The 7,402-nt window shown below is 41.8% G+C and overlaps 1 long non-coding RNA gene across 1 annotated transcript; it reads left to right on the forward strand.

The window, feature by feature from the left end:
• The first annotated feature begins 4,093 nt into the window (after window positions 1–4,093).
• Window positions 4,094–6,378, forward strand: LOC122056398. Its single transcript, XR_006133140.1, has 2 exons — window positions 4,094–5,828; window positions 5,927–6,378. It is a non-coding gene; the product is annotated as an uncharacterized LOC122056398 (long non-coding RNA).
• The last annotated feature ends 1,024 nt before the right edge of the window (window positions 6,379–7,402 follow it).

Below are 7,402 nucleotides of genomic sequence, written 5' to 3' on the forward strand. Positions count from 1 at the left end.
CTCTTGACTTCCTCACGGTGTATCAAGTCTTTCTGCCAGTTGTCAGGTCAACATAACTAACTAGACTTCGACCAGCTGTCAGGTCTTGCGGACCCAGCCGGACTTTCTGTCAAATATTGAGTCACTCCTTAACCTATCTGGACTTCTACACCAACAATCAAGTCCTCTAAACCTAACTAGATTTTAACCTGATCTCAGACCAGTCAAGATCTGTACACTTAATAGAAAAGTTAGATCACACGACACATCTAACTTTAATCCATTTGTCATTCATCAAAACTCAGGTTTGATCATTGGTGCCAACTATACCAACAAATTGATAGATTGGTGATGTGAATCATAATCATTCAATTATAATTATACCTGATATGATGATGAAGAGGGACCCCACCAAAGATGGGTCAAAGCAGGGAAGAGTGGCTGACGTGGAGGTTAAAGTCAATACAGTCAAAGGCGCAAGACCACAAATTAGGTGAGGTTGGCCGAACATGCCTCTAAGGCCGGTCAGACATGACCAGCCTAACGACCATCCTCTAAAAGCTTACAACTAGGGTTAAGTGACAAATCGTAAATCCCCTAGCCCACCATCTCCGCTGAGCGGACGGCATGCCCGATCAGACAAAAGGCAATCCTCCGACAACTAAACAACTGAGTGAAGGAAAATAGCTCTGTTCAGTACGACCGATCTAGGATGTCCCTACCGAACGACGTCCAGTCGGCCTATAGTGGGACCCACCTGCATAGCTCATCGTATCCTTTTAGAGGTTTGTGCCTCTAATAACAAAACATGTCCAGGCAAATCATACTTTCGAAGCTTCTAGCCTGTCACATTAGAGATTTACGTGCATTCTTAAGGAAAAGTGCCAGAGACACTTTTTGACTTGTCTTTTTCTAGGATATTTGGGAAAATGTACATACACCTTGAGATGTGTGCACAGTGATATAGTGACACTATAAAAGGGAGTTTCCATCTACAGGTGAAGGTATGCAATATTTTGTTATTCCACACGCTCTAACTATAATTTTTTCTATTGTTCTCTACTAAATCAAAGACTGACTTGAGCGTCGGAGAGCCAAAGTCAGAAATCCCTTCCTAGCTCTGCACTAATGCTCCTAGTTTTGCAGACCAATGAGGAGTCTCCATCAGGTCAATTGTAGAGCCACTTCCAAGCCTACCATCTTCTTCACTTTCGGATAGGATCATATTTAGCGCTATCTGTGGAAACTTTACCTATAGCCAAAATGTGAATATAGAAGATGCTAGATGACTCACCACTATGATGCTAACCTAAGAAGATTTGGAGATACTGATAAGTGCCTGAGTTGCAAAGATGGTGCAACAACAACAAGAGACAGCAACCAATTGTCGAGTATGGACGCGGCGATAGGCCAACGAGAAGATCCAAGAGCCGGAAGAGCAACGGTGGAAGACCCCGTCGGTCGGAAGCCGAACAACAGGCTGACTAGTGCCTTCTATGAAGCACCGAACATGCTGATCCCATATCACCGGGTGTAATTTTGCACGCCCTCGGAAGAGCAATGCTGAGCAGAAAGGGCACAAGGATCCTCTTCAGAGAAAGCATCCGTCTAGGATGGACGGAAAGACAAAGCACCTCGACTCGACGACTCTCTCGAGCGAATCAACAAGAAGTTCTCCCAATAAATCCTCGGTGATCAGTTGCCACCTCACTATAAGCCTCTGACGATCAGAGAGTACATAGGGTCAACTGACCCCTAAAGACCATCTAATCAAGTTTGACAACATGACCACACTCTACCAGTACACCAACGGAGTCAAGTGCCGAGTATTCCACACCATGCTCTCCGGATCAACACAGAGGTGGTTCAAACACTTGCCGATTGACTCCATATGCATCTTTAAGGACTTATGAGCATCTTTCTTTAATATTTTTTCAACAGTTGCTGCTATTAAAAGATGAATGTGAACCTGTTTACGATTAAACAAGAGCCCAAGGAAGCATTATCGGCCTTCATTAAGAGATTCAACTAAGTTGCTATAGATGTCCCATCAGCCATCCAAGAAATCTTGGTAAGTGTCTTTTCCCAAAGACTTACAGATAGTGATTTCTTTCACTCACTTATCAGGAAGCCTCTAAGAGACTTTGATCATCTTCTCAGATGGGCTACAAAATATTCAACATGGAGGAAGCCCAGTCAACTCAGAAGAAAGAAGTAATCTCTAAGCTAGACGCTGCGAGTAAGCGCCGACCAACCAACATTTATGTGCCTCTAAAAGGGCCTCGAGGGGGTGCAACACAACAACACCATGAGCTCCGAGCCCACACAGTCCAGTATGTGGATGCCGAGTGGGCAAGATCCAGCGATCTCCAACCATGGACCCCGATGTTATGCTCTTATCATTGAGTGGCTACTCACAACACCAGGGGTTGTTACCACTTCAGTCCATGGCCATACTGACCGACCCCTCAAGGACATTGTCGACAATCTCTCTCTTCGACCCGTCAACATCACCGCCAACCAAAAGCCCAAGATGAAGATAACACACTAGCTGAGTGGGACTAATGACTGCCCCAACAGGGAAACAACCAAAGGCCCACCGAAGGATCAGCCAAGTGGCCTGTGTCTCGGTCATATCACAAAGAAGAAAATAGGGGTAACATAACCCGAGGCGATATTAGTATGATAGTCGGTGGGTTGACCGATGGTAACTCCAACCGTGCTAGGAAGTCACACGTAGGAAGGTTGGAAATCAATGCAGTTAGGTGTAATGCAGAAAAGGCATAAGGACCAAAAATCAGTTTTGATCCTCAAGATTTGGAAGGAGTTGAAGTCCCTCATGATGAAGCCTTGATCATTAAAGCAATAATCGCTAACTATAATATCCACCAGACTTTTACAGATAGAGGCAGTTCGATCAATATCATATTCAAGAAGACATTCGACCAACTACAAATGGAGAAAGGCGAGATATAGCCCCATGGCGACTCCATTATGCGACTTCACTTGCAATGAGATCCTGTCAATCGGTTAGGTTCGATTGACCATATCGCTTGGAGAGGAGCCGCTAATGAGGACTTGTCGCATAAACTTCATCGCGGTGGACACACCCTTAACCTACAATGTGATACTTGGCTGACAAATGCTGAATGAGTTTTGAGTCATTGTCTCATCATTCTGCTAGAAGATCAAGTTTCTGGTAAAAAACTCAGCCGGCGAGGTTATAGGCGACCAACTTGTGACGCGTAAGTGCTATATGGAGGTGGTTAAAGCCGAGTCCCGAGCCACTTAGAAGGCTCAACGACTCAAAGTTAATACAATTCAGGAGGTGCCTCCCACCATGATTTATGGAGAGAAGGAGGAAGTCTAAATTCATCTACAACCTTATTGGGTCAGGTAGTAAATTTGTGATTGAATTTTTATAAATTATAAAATTACTTGTTCTATGAATGTAGGATTATTTGAATGAGAAATTATTAAGTGTCAAAGACTCTCGACCTATTCGGGCAAGTTATAAGTGAGCTAAGCTCTAACACCTCCAGACTCTTGAGCCGTTCGACTAAGTTATAAGCAAGTGAAGCCCTCGCACCTAAGTGTCAAAGACTTTGGACCCATTTAGGTGAGCAATAAGTGAACTAAGCTCTCTGATAACTAGCATTTGGACCTATTATTTTAGTATGATTTATCAGTGTTATCCTCTCATGTATCAAAATCTCTATTTTTAGTATGTTTCATGTTTAGATTTTTGTTAGTGTTTATTTCAATTCTTGTATATTTGATGGGTATTATGGATATTATTTGATTATTTTTATTTTATAGAAATTGAGGGAGACAACAATTGAGGGCAGGGACACCGGGTTGGTCCAATCATTTTGGTTCGATTGCTAAAAGTTTAAGGGAGAACAAAGTGAAGGAAGAAGCTAATTTTAAATGTATCTCAACACAAATGGAGAGTCCAAATCTAAAGCCCAATTTGAGAAGCCCAAATTCAAATCCCTAACTCTGGGCCCGGTCCACAGCAGCTTGGTTCAGCCGGTCAGGTTCAGTTTGGTCTGGTCAAGTGGCTGGTTTAGATGAAGCTTTAAAGGGGCAAACGGCTCACAACAGTGGTGGTTAGGGGGTTTTCTTTTCTTTATTACTATGAGCGTATCTTCTCCCTGCAGCTCTCTCCCGATTTCCTCAAGTGGCGTCGGACGGCAGCTATTCCGGTGGCTGCGAGCAACGGCGACGACATCCTCTGATCATGCTCAACTCGCTGTAGGGGTTCTCTGGTGAGTCCCCTTCTTCCCTCGATCCCTAGAGTCACGGACGGAGTGGTTTGTAGTGGTTAGGGCTTCAAGGAATGATGGCGGCAGTGAGCTCCGATCGTCTTCACCTCACCGGAGGGGATCTCCGGTGTGTCCTCCACCTTCTGGCGCTTTTTTGAGGTTTTTTTGCCTCCAGTGGGTTACAAGGGCAGAGGATCCCGAAGAGGGCGACAACTGTTCATCAACTTCTCTGGTGAAGCCACCTTCTGAGATCCATCACCGAGCGTGGTTGAGAACTTCTTGTGGACGTGGGTTGCGTAGGCAGTGTGTTTCTAGAAAGCTCCGGTGGCATTTTCCTTCTCTGACAGAAGCATTCCAGAGTTCTATTCTTTCTCTAGCTTCATCCAGCTGGCTCAATTCAGTGTGGTTTGCACTGGTGTGAGCATAGTTGACAGGGATAGCACCTCCACTACTTCTGTTCAACTTCCATTAGAGGGGTTCTTCGGTGGAAGATTTGTCCACTGTCATGGTAGAAGCAAGCACAGCCAACATCTTTATTGCTGTCCACCAGCTCTAGGGGTTTCAGATCTAGGTTCTTCGTGTGATGGCGAAGAGTAGTCAGATTGGAGTTGATTGTGGAAAAGGGAGATTGGTTATTTAGGATTTATTTATTGTTCTTATTTAATTTTATAATTAAGTTCTTATGCTTGTTTGATTGTTTCATGTTATTTGGTATCTTATTTTCATGTTTCATCTATTGTTATTTCCTTATGATTCATGTTAGACTGTTTAGTTTTGGTATTGTATTTAGTTTTATTATGCATGATTGTTAATTCTGTATCATAGTATGACAATGTGATGTAGGTTATCAATTATGCATAGTTAGGTTTTGTTTAGTCGCGGTTAAGTTTTTTTAGTTTAATTGCACTTGTTTTACTATTGTTTTTCTCTTACGAATGTTTGTGCTATTTGTTCTGTTTTCTTTTATGTCATGTCTATTGATAGACGCGCTTGTACCGTAGGATGATAATGTGGTGTAGGTTTGTCTTCAATGGTTAGATAAGATTTTAGTTTCATTTCTGGCATGTTATTTCAGTTTATGGTTCTATCCATAGTGTAAAGTGACACAACGCTTGGGGTTCATCATTGCTTGTTAGTTATGATTTCATTTATTGCATTAGATTTATAGAACAAAAACCCTAACAAAAACCCCCTAGTTCTATTTGATATAAAAACAAATTGTTTTTGTAGAAAGCACTAGACGATCAAACCTAAGTTTTGATTATGGAAAATGGTTCAAAGTTCACTTGTCTTATTGTCTAATAAGTTGAATTAAGTGTGCAGGAAAGTCCTAGCTGCAGTTAGGCAACGAAGTCCTAGTCTTGGGGACTGGGCGAAGTCTTGGCGGATCGAGGACTTTGGGTGAAATCCTAGAGTCGAGGACTCTAGGTGGAAATCCTGGGTTGCGAACACCAGCGGAAGTCTGGACAGGTCATGGAGCAGATGTTTAGCATGAAGTCCTAAAGTCTCGGACGCTGAGCAAAAATTCAGACCGTCTGGAAGATTAGTCTAGCAAAAGGTACTTTCTCCTGAGAGGAATAGGTGAGGACACGTTCCCTGAATAGGATCGGACAGTCTGAAGACTGTCAAAACTTGTCATTCTTTAAATATTATTTGCCTAAACTAACCTTGTTTTGCAGAAATAGAAGTTGATAGAAAATGGTGGTTTGGGCACTCGGATGACCAAAACTCATCTTTTCGCCGAACTGGAGCGTGAGGGTTGGTTGGGCTAATGTCATAGTCCGAGCGCCCTAGGGTGATCCTGGCGCTCGGAAGTAGATAACATTTGCTGGATTGAGTTTCGACGAGAGTACACCATATTAGCGCGATCTAGGCGCCCAGGAGGGGATCTAGGCGCCCGGAACATGCTATAAAACAATGCTTCGACTAGTGGCTTCAACATAACATTCCGAATAACTTTCACTTCTTCATGCTGTTCAGAAAACGCCTCCTCAATGCTCGAATGCTGCTTTGACGATGACTGTACTAAAGACCTAATCCTCCCAGTCGTTGGTATTGCTTTTATTCAACTTACTTGTGTTTAAATTGTAATAATCTATTATAATTTTTTAATTAATTAATATTTGTCCAATGAAAGCACTCTTACATGTGAGCCTTAGAATAGGAGTCGTCACAGGCTCCGAATCAAGTAAATTTTAGTTGAGTTAGCATTGTTCTTTTGTTTCATTCTTTATTCTGCTGCCTTTACTCTCTCCGATTGTTTTAAAATGAACGTGACAGATATGAGTACTATTCACCCCCTCTAGCGCGTCTTGATCCTACAAGTGGTATCAGAGTAAGACCACTCTGAATTGGTGAAACCACCAATCGAACATATGGTTCCTTTTTCTCTCTATTGTTTTTTGAAAAATTCTCATTTTTTTCTAGTTTCATTTTTGTCACTATTAGTTAGAATTGAAAAAGTATTTTATTTGACAAAATTTGAAATTATATTTTTTTTAAAAAAAATTTAAATTATTTTTTAGTATTATTTTCTTATTTTCTTGAAATTGGTGTCATCATCCCTTCCGATCAAATTTTTTTTTTGCAATCGAGTTTTTCATCTCTCGAAGTTGGTGCAAATACCACTTGAGTTGTACAATCTCTTTTCATACTGTACTACTAATCCAATACCAAGTCTTGATACTCTTTTCTTTTTCATTTTTATGTGCAAAATTCCTTCAAATGACATACCAGGAAGGCTACAACACAACACGCCCACCACTATTCACTGGTGAAGATTTCGAATACTAGAAGAGCCGAATGAAGTATCATATCAAAATGCAGCTGAAAATATAGATAATTATCCAGACGAGATTTATATATCCCATCGAAGATGGAGCTCTCATCCCCTGTGACAAATGGGACGTACCAACCTGTAAGAAGATTGAAGCTGATGCAAAGGCAATTCAGACCCTCCAGTGTGGCTTAACCAAAGAAGAGTTAAACCGGGTCGACCCCTTCAATAGCTCCAAAGAATTATGGAAAAAGCTAATCGAGTTACACGAAGGCACCTCCGACATTAAGGTAAGCAAATGAGACTTAATTTTGAATAAGCTTTACAATATTAAAATGCAGTATTGTGAGTCGGCGAGTCAACTCCACTTAGATCCAAG

Source organism: Zingiber officinale, chromosome 3B (assembly GCF_018446385.1).
Source record: "Zingiber officinale cultivar Zhangliang chromosome 3B, Zo_v1.1, whole genome shotgun sequence".
Taxonomy (NCBI): Eukaryota; Viridiplantae; Streptophyta; class Magnoliopsida; order Zingiberales; family Zingiberaceae; genus Zingiber; species Zingiber officinale.